Here is a 14,372-nt window from a genome sequence, read left to right as displayed (position 1 = left end):
CTTCACTTTAAGACCTTTGAAAGCTGAGTAAAAGCTGGATTAGCATGAAGAGACGCTCGAGGCCAGAAGACCAATCAGAAGGCTTTTCCAGTAGTGCAGGAGAGAGGTGATGAGGGATGGGAGGGGGGAGTGACTGTGTGAGAGATGTTGTGAAGGTAAACATGCCAAGATTTGAGGGGGCATGAAGAATTTTGAATTTTCTAATAGCTGCTGCAGCAAGATAGGGAATCAGTTAGGGAGGTATAAACAGAGTGCCGTGCTACAGTGAGAGTCTAATCAAAATGATAAGACAAATTTGTAGCAGACCCAGTAAGAATGGTTTTGTGATTTTTCTCCATCTCCATTTGGTAATGCATGAATAGGATTGATGGAGGTGTATGGTGAGAGTAATTCAAGGTTGGGGCTTGACAAGGGATAGGGACGGGATAAGGAGGAATGGGATTTGAGTGTTGAGGACAAAGTAGAGTTGAACTTGGTCATCAGGTAGCTGAGATATGGAAAAGAAGAGTGTGTAACTGGTGTATGGGGTTATGTCCTGGGAGAGAACTGAGGGATGGAAGAATTGGAGGTCTGGGTGAGGATGAAGAAAAGTGTTAGGGGTATTAATGTATAGGAGAAGATGGAATGATAAGTTGCAGAGAAGAGACCCACCTTTTTGATAGAGGTAGTTCCCTTATCTGGGAGTTTCTTATACCAACGAAATCACAGATGCAAAAGAAAACAATTAGAACTCCAGAAGGCGTCCTAATAGAACAACTTTGTTACTACATTTAAAAACTCTATATAGACTTTATATGTATCCTTAACAAGCCAAACAACTTTAACAGAGGTTGACATTTTCTTAAACGATCCTTTCTTGTTCTTTATGTAGTAAATGTTTGTGATTATTGATCATTAAGTCCCAATAAAAAAGAAAATTTTTAAGAAGTTGAATGTCCCAAAGAACTCATTGTCTGAACTGCCCATTTGGCATTTGGATTTGGTTTTGTAGTTATTTATGTTCCAGCTAAAGTCCTGCCCTGATGTCTTATTGAGGTGTGGAGAGGACCCTGCGTCCTTGGAGGACTATGTCAACACAGTAATATTTTCTGGCAACTTCTTACCAAGCTAGAAAGGCTTCAACTACTCTCTCAGCGCCTGCCTGTCCTCTGAGGACCAGCCTAATGCTTTCCGTTCTCAAAAGCTCTTTGTACACCTTATCTTATTTGATTCTCACGACAATCATGTCAAGTATGTGCTATGGCTATCATTATTGTTTCATTAAAATGAAGAAATTGAGGCTGAGGTTAAATGACTTGCCATAGGTCACATAGCCAGTATGTATCTGAGGTGGGATTTGAACCCAGATTTTTCTGATTTCCCTCCAACATTCTATCCCTTATGCCCTGATGCCTACTGCAGATGATACTTTTACTTGACCATAGCAACCTATGAAATGGACTAATATACAAAACGGCCCCCAAGTCTTGTGTGACTCTACTTTTTCCACCATGAGAGTGGCAAAGTGATAGAAAAAGGTGGGAAAGGGTGACGAAAATCAGTTCTTAGACCATCTACAAACACCAGTTTGACTGTTGGTACACAATTTATGTTCAGTGATCAACAGCTTGGCATGGGACCAGAGGAGCTGAACATGACCATATTTTTAATAGTCAAATCACATTATGATTAGACCGTAACTGGATGATGTTGAGATGTTCATGACAAGTGAAACTAGAAGATAATAAAGAATTCACAGCTGAACAGAAAGACGGCTCACAGACTTCTCAGCACCGTGAGTAAACAACGCTAGAGGAGCATTACGTTCTCAGTAGTTACATTTCATGGGATATTTGGTGATGTTGGCAAGCCGTCCTCATGATGAGCATAAGGACAGAGGTGCTCATGGATATGATTGTACATTAAACACCAGCAGCCACTGCAGAAGATGAAGTAGAGAGATTCTGTGAAGAAAGTGATAAGATTTTTCAAACTTCATCAACTTATACTTTGACACTCATCAAAATCAACACAAAATGGGCATGGGGAGGAGGGCAAAAATTACTTAGGAAATCATAGTTTAGAATTAGAAGATGAAGGAAGCCAAAGGTTTGCACTGTGGATCAATCAAAAGCCTCATACGTGGTTATGATGCATATCTTATTAAAGAAGAAAGTTGGAAGGCACCAGCTCTGAATGATATACATTTTTTTAAAAGTGAAATTGTCTATATTTGAATAGGAAAAACATACAACTTGTCTGTGCTCAAGTTGCATGTTTTCCCAGCATCTGTTCCCACTGTCCTTTGTTGTTTTCAGAATCAGTTCTCCTAAATAGAACTGCTAACTTGAAACACCCCTTTGCTGCTTACTATCTGGGTAACATTGGGCAAATCAACCTCTGAGTCTCAGCTTTCTTATCTTCAAAATGGGGACATTAATGCTTACCCAAAAAAAGGGTGTATGGCATAGAGATAGAGAGGAAGGCTCAGGTTCAAATTATTTATCTGACACATACTGACTGTTTGATCACAGGCAAGTCACTTAACCTCTGAGAGGTTAAGACAACCTTTTAATACCTTAAGTTCCTGGAATGTGCTGATCTGTATTGATAGAGGAATTTCCTCACTGAGAGCTTCCTATACCAAAGAAACCACAGGGCCGGTTAAAACTAAACAAAATAAAAAACCCAACTTGTCCTACATTTACGAGATCACTTGATATAATGGATATGGAAGGGCTTTATGACCAAGTGCTGTGTAAGGTGAAGCTGTTTAATCCGATAAAGTTGATTTATGATTTTTTTTAAATTAACTATTAGAACACAGAGTCTTTTATTCAGAGAGAAAGTAACATTTTACTTTTTTTGGTAGTCTGGACCAGTGATATCATTGGTGAGAAAAGCCCTTGGGGATGGAACCTCTTTCTCTTTCTCTGTCTCTCTCTCTGTCTCTCTCTCTCTGTCTCTCTCTCTCTCTCTGTCTCTCTCTCTGTCTCTCTGTTTCTCTCTCTCTCTCTCTCTCTCTCTCTCTCTCTCTCTCTCTTTCTCTTTCTCCCCACTGATGCAGAGATTGGCTGCTTGTCACTAATTTCCAGCCGAAGAGCACTGCTAAAATGATTGAGATATGAAGTGACTAAGCCAGACAATACATGTCAATGGCAGGACTGAATCTTTCTGGTTCTATCACCCACCCCAGAGGGTCTCCAACTTTTGGGTCTCAGGACTCCTTAATAATCTTAAAAAATTATTGAGGAGTCCACCCCCAAAGAACTTTGGTGTATGCAGGTTATATCTATCAGCATTTACCATATTGGAAATTAAGCCCTCTTACTATTATAAAAATAGTTTTGACCTTGTGGACCTGCTGAAAGGCTCCTGGGGTGCCCAGGCCACACTTTGAGAATCACTATGCTGTATCCCCCGTAGTTTACATACAGTTGCTAAAGAGACAGATTGCCCAATGTGTGCTTTAAATTCATATTGTATAAAAGGTCTTTGAATGTATTGGAATATTCATGGGATACAAAAATACACAATATCAGTAAGATTCTTTTAAAAAAATAAAGAAAGGATCTGAGAAGTTTCAAGGTTTCTATTAAATTCACTTATCTAAGGTTTTGTCAGTTTTCTCTTTCAGCTACTTTTCTGCACACATGCTGTTTCTCAAGAAACTGTCTTCTATTTTAAGTTCTGGCATTCAGGTTTTTTTAAAGGTGGGAATTTGAGAAATTTAATTACACTTATCTCCAAGTACACAAGGGCAGATGATCCAGATTAGGAAGATTTTAGCCCCTTGCTTTGCATCCTAGTTGTTTCTTCTACCCATGAGCAAAGAATCACTAACCCTCTTGAGAGTAAAGAGAGAAAGCTGTCACTCAATTGGGTATGGAAATCTATCTTACCCTACAGAAAAGTAGGGGGGAAGGGGATAAGAGAAGGGGCGATGATAGAAGGGAGGGCAGATTGGGGGAGGGGGTAGTCAGAAGCAAATACTTTTGAAAAGACACAGGGTCAAAGGAGAGAATAGAATAAAATGGATAGGATGGAGGGAAATAAAGTTAGTCTTTCACAGCATGACTATTATGGAAGTGTTTTGCGTAACTACACGTGTATAACCTAAAAAACGAGAGAGAGAGAAAATTGTGAAAGTAAGGACCTGCAACTCATGTCTAGATCTGAGGGATAAAGAAGCTGAAATTGACTCTAAGAATGAAACTTTTGAATCATTGGTGTTTTTCTTATATTCATATACTCTTATTCCCCCAATAGCACAAGACTCATAGCCTAACCATTTAAACAGCTTAGTCTCCCTGTCTACAGTATAACCTGCACACAGTCACTAGGTTAATTTTCCTAAAGCATCATTTTCATAGTATATTGCCAAGGCAAGAATCTACAATTACTTTCTATGAGCTAACATCTTAATTTGGTACTCAAAGCTCTCCAAAGTCTGGCCCCAACTATCTTACCCAAATAATGCCCACCATAACTCTTCAATGAACCCTCCTCTCCAGTCAGGTTTGTCTATTCACTGTTGTCCCCAAAATGTATTTTTTCATCTCTATTGTGTTGTTCTTATTATCCCGTTACCTGATTTGCTCTAATAAAGGACAGAGCAGTAAGAAGGCCAGTATGGTTAGAATGTAGAATACAAGAAAGGGAATAAAGTCTAACTAGATTGAAAAATAGAAAGGAGCCAGGTTGTGAAAGAACATTAAATAATAGAATTTATATTTGATCTTTGAAGGAAGGAAGCAGGGAGAATGGAAGGAAAGAAGAAAGGAAGGAAGGAAGGAAGGAAGGAAATTAAGTATCTAGATAGCACCTACTATGTGCCAGGTACTGTGCTAAGCACTTTACAAATATTCTTATTTGATCCTCACAAAAATCCTGGGTGGCAGGTGCTATAATTGTCTCATTTTAACAGTTAAGGAAACTGAGGCAAACAGCAGTGCAGTGACTCACAATTGGAGTCACTGGTATATGTTGAGTAGGGATAGAGGTGACATGATTTGATCGGCATTTTAGGAGAATTATTTTTGCAACTGTGTGTAGGAGGGGTTGGAGTAGAGAGAGGTAGGGAGCCCAAATACAAAGCTCCTTCAAAATGGAAGATTTATGAAAAGGAACGACCAAGAATGATATAGTATAAGAAGGCATAAATGGGTTATGATCTATAGTGGTGGTAGAAGGGGGAACTTACAATGAAGAGATAATGAATTTATCCATCCTCTAGCATGTACATTGGCATTGTGACACTGGGCAAGTCACTTAATTTTTCATTACCCCAGGCAACTCTTTAAGACTAGAAGATGTCATTTTCATTGTTAGAGAAAGTTCCTAACCAGGAACCCTGCCTCCCCCATGATGAAATCATAGGTCCCACAACAAAAAAGAGGGGTTATATTATTAAATGAAAACTACTATAGATATATTAAATCAAGTTTTTAAAAAATTATTTTCTCCCTAACTACATGTAAAAACAACTTTCAACATTCATTTGTTTTAAATATTGAGTTCCAAATTTTCTCCCTCCGTCTCCTCCCTCTCCCTGAGATAGTAAGCAATCTGATATAGGTTATATGTGTGCAATCATGTTAAACATACTTTTATGTTAGCCATATTGTGAAAGAAAACACAGACACACACACACACACACACACACACGGGAAAAATAGTATGCTTTGATCTGCATTCAGACTCAAGAATTCTTTCTCTGGAGGTGGATAGCATTTTTTATCATGAGTCCTTTGACATTGCCTTGGATCATTGTATTGCTGAGAATAGCTAAGTCATTCAGAGTTTATCATCATGCCATCTTACTGTGACTGTGTACAATGTTCTCCTGGTTCTGCTCACTTCACTTTCCATCAGTTCATTTAAATCTTTCCAGGTTTTTTTCTGAAACTATCCTGCCCATCATTTCTTATAACACAACAGTATTCCATTACAGTAATATACCATAACTTGTTCAGCCATTCCCCAATTGATAGACACCACCTCAATTTCCAGTTCTTTGCCACCACAAAAAGAGCTATTATAAATATTTTTTTACAAATAGGTCCTTTTCCTTTTTTTAAAATCTCTTCGGGATACAGACCTAGTAGTGGTATTGGGTCAGAGGGTATGCACAGATTTATACCTCTTTGCCCATGGTTCCAAATTGTTCTTCACAATAGTTAAATCAATTCACAACTAAGTCTAATTTTCCCACGTCCGCTCCAAATTTTATCATTTTCCTTTTCTGTCATATTAGCCAATCTGTATATCAGGTTTTTAGCAACACAAAATAATTTCTATATACACGGATACATTTTGGTCTGATGAATAATCTTGGACGTGCAACCATCTGCCAAGTTTTAGCAGCACTAGTGCCTTACTGCTCCTGATACAACTGCCTCCCTGCTGACTTGGAGAGCGGGCCTGTTGCTATTGAATGGAATCCAACCTGCTGCCTCCCCCTTCTCCCCTCGCTTCTAATGAGATTCAATATGGTACTACCTCCTCTAGTCTTCTATGTGACCTAGGACTAAGAGATGCTAGTCTGCCCTCCTTCTTTGAAAGCTGGTGTTTGATTTCCAGCCCCACCTCCACACATTCCCAGCAGTCCCAGAATAAGGATCTGAACCTGAACAAAATACTTTTGAAAGTTACTAACCCCTAATTTGAGAATCTCAGTCACGTGTTACATCCTTTCCTTTCAACTGTATGACAAGAAATCAGATCCTATCTGGAGAACTGCTCCTAATATTTTCCTTTTTTTCTGTAAAGGTTGTGCTTATAAATCAAATACATGCTTTTGTCCTTTTTAACCCAGCTGGGTTTGCAAATTTCCCTCTGTTACCCCATCAGCTCCATGCCAGCCCATCAAGAAGGCCGCAAGCAGGCTCCCTTTGCTGTCAGCTTAGATATGTTTATTTTTAATCATTTCCAGGGACGTGTCAACCCTACTGTGTGGAATCCAGATTCATCAAAGCAGCATTGCAAATATTTACGTCAGTTTTCAAACTTAATTTCTTGGTGTGGAGGAGAAACCATGCAGTTATGGAATGTTTTCATTTCATGAGCACAGAATTTGTATTATAATAGCTTCTTATTCTGGCTGTGGTTAAAGATGCCTCCCTATTTTTCCAGCCAAACAACAAATACCTCCTTTGACTTCCTGAATAAGAAGATAATTATGATCCCTAAAAATGGCATGATCATTCACTCTATGTCTAACACATTTGTAGACACTGGTTAGTACATTCAGCACCTATCAATGTGAAAGAATGCATTGAGGTGATTGGCTATTTGCCCAACGTTCCACTCCTATATCCCAAAGAACAGGCTGGAAGTCCAGCACCAGCAGGGGCAAAGGTATAACCCAGGCTGCTGGTGGAAGAGTGACCGAGGGACTTATCTAATTCTGGGTCATTATTCCTGGCTCAAAACATTCCGTGGAAACCAGGTCAGTTAAGGGATTGAATGAACCCAAAGCAAAATCACAGTTGCCAGTTGCCAGTCAATCAGCAAGTATATATTAAACACTTACTTCATGCCAGGCACTGTGCTGAGCACTGGGGGTACAAGGAATTGCAAAGTTAGTCCCTGCCCTAAAGGATCTTGTGGCAGCTAAATGGCACAGTGGATAGAGTTTTAGGCCTGGAATCACGAAGACTCATGAGTTCAAATCTGGCCTCAGATACTTAATAGCTGTGTGATTTTGGCCAAGTCATTTCATCCTGTTTGCCTAAATTTCCTCATCTGTAAAATGAGTTGGAGAAGGAAATGGCAAACCAGTCCAGTATCTTTACCAAGAAAATCCCAAATGGGGTCAGGGAGAGTCAGACACAACTGAACAAGAACTCAGGGAGATTACCCTCTAAAGGAGGAGATAGCATGTATGTAAATAGGATCCTTCAAGAGACATGCAGAATAGATAGACAATAACTTTAGAAGGGAAAAGAAACTAGCAAGAGTGGGGAACCAAAAAAGTCCTCCTACAGAAGGTATAAATTGAATTGAGTCTTAAAGGAAACCAAGTACTCAAAGATGTAAGACAGGTAAGATAACATTCAAGGCATGAGGGAATTGTCAGGAATGGGGATGGGAGATAAGGTGATATGTTGCTTCAGATTTAGGATTTAGACCTAGAAGGAAGTTCAGAGATAATTTAACCCAGCCACCTCATTTTACACTTGAAAGAAACTGAGGGAAGCCAAAAGAAGTTGTTACTTGTCGAAGGCTATACAGCTCATAAATGGCATCATTGGGATTTGAATCCATCTGCTGGTTTCAACTTCATTTCTCTTTCTACCACACTATGTTGCCAAGTTTGTTGTAAGTAGAGCAGGCCTCAGCCCCCAAACCAACCCAATCTCTTTTTCATCAGAATTACTACAGATAGCTTTCCTAAGATTGCTCTGAAACATATTAGAAGCCTTCAGACTACCCTGGTTCTGGATCAGTTTCTAAAGCTGAAATTAGGGAAAGGGAGCAAATTCTCTGAATTCCTTCTTCCAATAAACTCCTGAAAGAGAGGACAGAATTATCAGTTGCCAGAGGGAAGAAGTTAAAGCATAGTAATGGTTTCAAAGAGACTGCATGCCAGAGCTAGAATTTTTTAAATCATTGTTTCTTTTTCATGAAGTTTTTTTTTCCCTGAAAAATTGGAAAGATTGCCAGGATCTGCTAAAGACAAGCAATCTGAATATGATAGATTCCTTCTTCACTCAACACTACAAAAAATATGCTTTACTTATTGTGGTATTAATCCAACAAGATTAAATTCTGCAGAGCTAAATGTAAAATATTATATTAAGGTTCAAAAAATCAATTGCAAGAGTGTAGGAAGAGAAGAGTTCTGACTTAATAGTAGTTTATGTGGAAAAGACCTTGGGTTTTTAGTTAACTATAAACTCAGTATGAGTTGATAGATTAAGCATATTGGATTAAATGTCAGGAGAACTAGGTTAAAGTTTCAATTCTGAACACTACTAGTTTTGAGACCTTGAGCAAATTTCTTAAACTTTCCTGAACCTTAGTTTCCTCATAAGTAAACTGAAGGATTTGTCCCAGATGACTTGTTAGGTACCTCTCATCTCCTAACATTCTACAGATTTATGATTAAATGACATAATATGGTTGCTCCTTTCCCTCAATAAACTAATGCAAATTGAAGACACATGAGTAGAAATATAATTATCAGATCAAGAGAGGCAGTGGTCCTACTGTACACTTTATAGGTCAAACTATATCAGAATTATTTTGTCCGTTTCCAAAAGTCTCCATATATAAAAGGACATTAAAAATGCAGAGTATATTCAAAGGAGGGTTCTGGGGGTATTTTGGAGAAGAGAAGACAAAGTGGAGCCAGGGCAACTATCTTCACATATTTGAAAGACTGCCATCTGGAAGAAGAATTACATTTATTCTTGGCAAGTCCAATGGACAGAAATGATACCAATGCTTAGGTGTTATGAGGAGGCAAATTTTAACTCCATACAAGAAAGACTTCTCTACATAGAAAATCATGTAGGGTTTGGAGTCAGAGGACCTGGTTCACATTCGCTTATCTATTTACTACCTGTGGACCTTTGGGGAAGTAATTTAATTTCCCTAGGACTCAGAGAGGTCTTAGCTGTATAAATGACTTCCAAGGTCCCTTTAAGTTCTAAAGTTATGCTTACACGAATCTACTAGAAAATGGAATAGAATGACTTACTAAGTAACCATCTACTTGTCATTAGAGGTGGCCACACAAGGCCTGGAAGACATTCTGTGAGGAATGGTGTGGAGGGAATTTTTGCATAGGGTAGAGAGTTGGGTTAGATGCCTTCAAATTGTAAGATTCTATTACTCACATATTATGTAAATAATGTCCTTTATAGGATCAAAGTTCATATTGTCTTCTGTATGTTGTGCTATTTTATAGCTTGAAGGTATTGATGTATATCTTAGAGCAAAGGCTATTAGAGAACAGGAACCATATTTGCTTATATTTATATTTTAATATATTAATATTTGTTTAATTTGTTAGTATACTTTGTTGAATAGGATCACAAAATTAGATCCAGAAAGGACCTTAGAGGTCATATAATCCAACCCCTTTATTTTGTAGTTTAAAAAAATGAGTCCCCAAGTTATGTAAACTGCCCAAGATTATATAGCTAGTAGATAAAGAGCTAGGTGGCACAGAGGATAGAGTGCTGGGCCAGTAGTCAGGAAGACTCCTCTTCTCCAGTTCAAATCTAGCTTCAGACACTTACTAGCTGTGTGACCCAAGGCAAATCACTTTATGCGGTTTGCCTCAGTTTCCTCATCTGCAAAATGAACTGGAGGAGAAAATGGCAAATGAGTCCAGTATCTTTGCCAAGAAAACCCCAAATGGGATCTCCAAGAGTCAGATATGTCTGAAAAATAACTGAAAAAAGATGGAAAGAATTTGGACTCAAATCATCTGAATCCAAGTTCATTACTTTTTCTACTGTATTAGGTTGCCTTTAATCTGTATGTGGGTGCCCACTAAATACTTGTTGATGATATTGATGACAAATCCAGAGTTCTTGAATTCCAGTGTTTAGCTATGATAGCTAATTATTCCCTTGTGTATTAACCTCTGCATTTTTATTGGGAAATTATATTTGGGGTTTTTGGGCAGGGAGGTGAAAAGAAATTTAATTTGATATGCAGCATAGTATAATGTTCTCAAACATTTTGCCTCAGAATCCTTTTACATTCTTAAAAATTAATCCCAAAGAACTTTTGTTTATGAGTTATATCAATATTTACCTGACCCCCTCCTCCCTTTCTAGTCTTCTTACATCTTATTCCTCACCTGTCTCCCACTCTGAAATCTAGTGATACAACAGATCCAGAAGATAGCATTGGTCCCTTAGTTCAATATTGAAAAGACAAACTGGCCTCCTGACTGCTCCTCAATCAAGAAACTCCATCTTCTGACCCTGGACATTTTCATTGGCTGTTCCCTGTGTCTGTAATTCTCTCCCTCCCCATCAAAACCTCTTGGCTTCCCTGGCTTCCTTCAAGTCCCAACTAAAAATCCTACCTCTCGCTGGAAGTCTTTCCCAGTCCCCCTCAAAGTTAGTGCCATCTCCAATTATCTTACATGTAGTTTGTACATCACTGTTTTTTTGTTGTCTCCCCCATTAGACTGTAAACTCCTTGAGGGCAGGCATTGTCTTTTGCTTTTCTTTGTATATCTTCAGTGCTCATTACAGTGTCTGGTTATGATAGGCTCCTAACAAATGCTAATGTATTAACTGACTGATGATACTAAAAATGAAAATTGATCAAATATTTAAAATGTTTATTAATTCATTTAACACAACAATAAATCCATTATATATCAATATGACATATTTTAATGAAAATAACTATATTGTCCAAAAGAAAAAAATAGTGAGTGGAGTAGCATTGTTTTACAAATGTTTGCAGTTCCCTTTAGAGTCTGGCTTAATAGAAGATCACTGTATTTTCGTGTCTGTTTCCCTATTCAATCTATTGCTATATATTATTTTAGTTGAAGTATATGGCCTTATTCAAAGAAGTTATTGGAAAAGGGAGGAGTATTTTAAGGCAAATAACATCTTAGTATTATTATGAAAATAGTTTTGGTCTCATAGACCTACTGAAAGGATCTCGGAGATGCCTGGGGATCTGCGCACCACACTTTGAGAACCTCTGATATAATGGAAAGACAAGGAACTAAATCTGGGATCAAATTGTTGCTCTGCCCCTTACTTGCCATGTGACTTCAAATGAGCTACTTTCTCTGAGACTCAGTTTCCTTATTTGTAAAATGGAGAAAATAATATCTTCCTTCCCTACCTCAAAGGGTTCTTTGTGGTGATAAAATGGGATAATGGATAGGAAAGCTATTTTTAAACTATAAGGCATTATGCAAATAGAAGATATTTTTATTATCTATTATGGAAAGTTTGCTAGAAAAAAGAATCTATATTTTTAATTTTGTGCTAAGGGACCAATGCTGTCTTCTGGATACATGATGGATTGGTCTTTGAAAATGAACATATGTATTAGAGTGTAATATGACGTATGATGATTTCTCTTTGTTGATGGAGGAAAAAAATGGAAATGATAGTGTAATTCAGGAACAATTTGGTTTAAAGGAAAGAGTGCTGGATTTGGGGTTCATAGGATTATTGACCTAGAGCTGGAAGGGGGCTCAGATGTCTTCTAACCCGATCTCATTTTATAGATGAAGAAACTGAAGTCTATAGAGGTTGTGACTTGCCTCACATCAGAGCTGGCCATCTACCTTCTCACAGTATACTGCACACTCCTGCCAGCCCCCTCCCCCTGCCCTCCCTTCTTTTTCAGGAAGCCATTATAAAATCATTATTTGAATTGCTTCTGGAAAGGACATGATAATTAGTTCCCCTAAGGCTCCAATCATAATTCCTGAGACTTCCCAGACCAAAACACTCCTTCTTGGCCATCATTCCTCTATGTATATTTTCTCTGCCATTAGAATATATGTTCCTTTGTTGTTGTCGACACGACGTTTTTCAGTTGTTTCTGACTCTTCATGACCTCATGTGGGATTTTCTTAGCAAAGATACTGGAGTGGTTTGCCATTTCCTTCTCCAGCCCATTTTTGAAGATGAGAAAACCGAGGCAAACAGAATTAAGTGACTTGCCCAGGGTCATACAGCTAGTAAATCTCTGAGGCCAGATTTGACGAGTCTTCCTGACTCCAGGCCCAGCACTCTACCATCTATAGGCTCCATAACCTCCCATAGGGCTTTTGTATTTGTATCTAAAGAACTTAACACAGTACTTGGCATATAGTAAGCCTGTATTACATGTTTCTAATTTATTATTTCATTGCCTAATGCCGCACAATTCATAAGTAGCAGAGCTCAGATTTGAATCTCAGTCCCATGATTCCAAGTTTATCATTCTAATTTCAGCAAATTTAACTATGCTATCTCAAAATACCCAGATTCAAATCCTAGCTTTGCTACTTATTCAACAACAACTCCTGTGAGACCTTGCATAAATCACTTAACCTCTTTGTATCTTAGTGTCGGCAAATATGAAATGAGAGTTCAATTGTATGGCCTGTAATAGCCCTTTTGCACTAAAATTTATGCTTCTATGATCTATAATCCCATGATACTAGAGTTAGTGAAAGAAGGGGGGGGTTATCTTAGAAATTTGTCTTCCTTTCTTTCTTTCTTCTCTCTTTTTTTCTTTCTTCCTCTCCTTCTTTCTTTCTTTCTTTCTTTCTTCTTTCTTTCTTCTTTCTTTCTTCTTAATTTAGTGTTTGAAGGGATCCATTGAATAGGATTAGCTGGCATATTGTCCCAGCCATCACTTGTTGGTCATGGCCAAAGCTTCCAGAAGAAGAATAGATTAGAATATGCCAAATCATTTCTACTTCTGTTTCCCCTAACTAGAAACAATCAGTATGTCCTTATTTAATTGGTTAAGTCAACCCTAACCTTAGAATGGTTTTGATTAACTTTTAAGGGATTCCTTTGTTTGTTCACTTACCCATTATTTCTTTATTTTTTAACTAATATTTTATTTTTCCCAATTCCATATAAAAACATTTTTAAAAAAAGTTTTGCATTCCAAATTATATCATTAAGGGTTTTTTTTTTTTTTTGCTTTTTGTCAGGGCAATTGGGGTTAAGTGACTTGCCCAAGGTCACACAGCTAGTATATTTGTCAAGTGTCTGAGGCCGGATTTGAACTCAGGTCCTCCTGACTCCAGGGCCGGTGCTCTACTCACTGCGCCACCTAGCTGCCCCCATTAAGGGGTTTCTTAAAAAAAAAAAAAAAAACACAAAAGCTAACCACTTTGAAGCATGTAAAGAAAACATCTCTGATTGGTCAAAGATAATGGCAAAAACTGGTATTCAAACCCCTTATTCAAGCCTGGAAATAGTATCAGAACCAAGAAAGTCAGCCTGCATCAGCCCCATCCATGCATGCTTTAAACACTATAGAATGTACCCCGAAGTCCGAGAATAGCCCTGAGGGAGTCAAAGGCCCCAAACTAAGAAAAACAAACCAAGGTGGAACATTTATTGAAATTCTCGTTAACGAGAATTTCGTGTAAAGTTGGAATTTTGATCGGCTTGTTGTCTGTCCTTTGTCTTCAAAGATGATCAATGATGTGGTGGGCAATGCCTTGACTTTTCACCTGAAGTGGATTTAAGTGAGGCAGAGCTGCACAAAGTCATCAGCCTCACTCTCTCTTCCTGAGTCATCGAAGTCCAGTGACAGGACAAAAGTCGAGGTGGCTGGTGCCGGCCCTGGATGCAGGGGATGACCTTGGCATCTTAGATGCCTGACCAAACTCTAAGGGCTCCACAGGGCCTACTCCAGCTGACCACAGGTGAAAGTTGGGTGAATCA

The sequence above is a fragment of the Trichosurus vulpecula genome, chromosome 7, assembly GCF_011100635.1.
Source record: "Trichosurus vulpecula isolate mTriVul1 chromosome 7, mTriVul1.pri, whole genome shotgun sequence".
Lineage (NCBI taxonomy): Eukaryota > Metazoa > Chordata > Mammalia > Diprotodontia > Phalangeridae > Trichosurus > Trichosurus vulpecula.
This window is presented reverse-complemented; position numbering follows the sequence as displayed.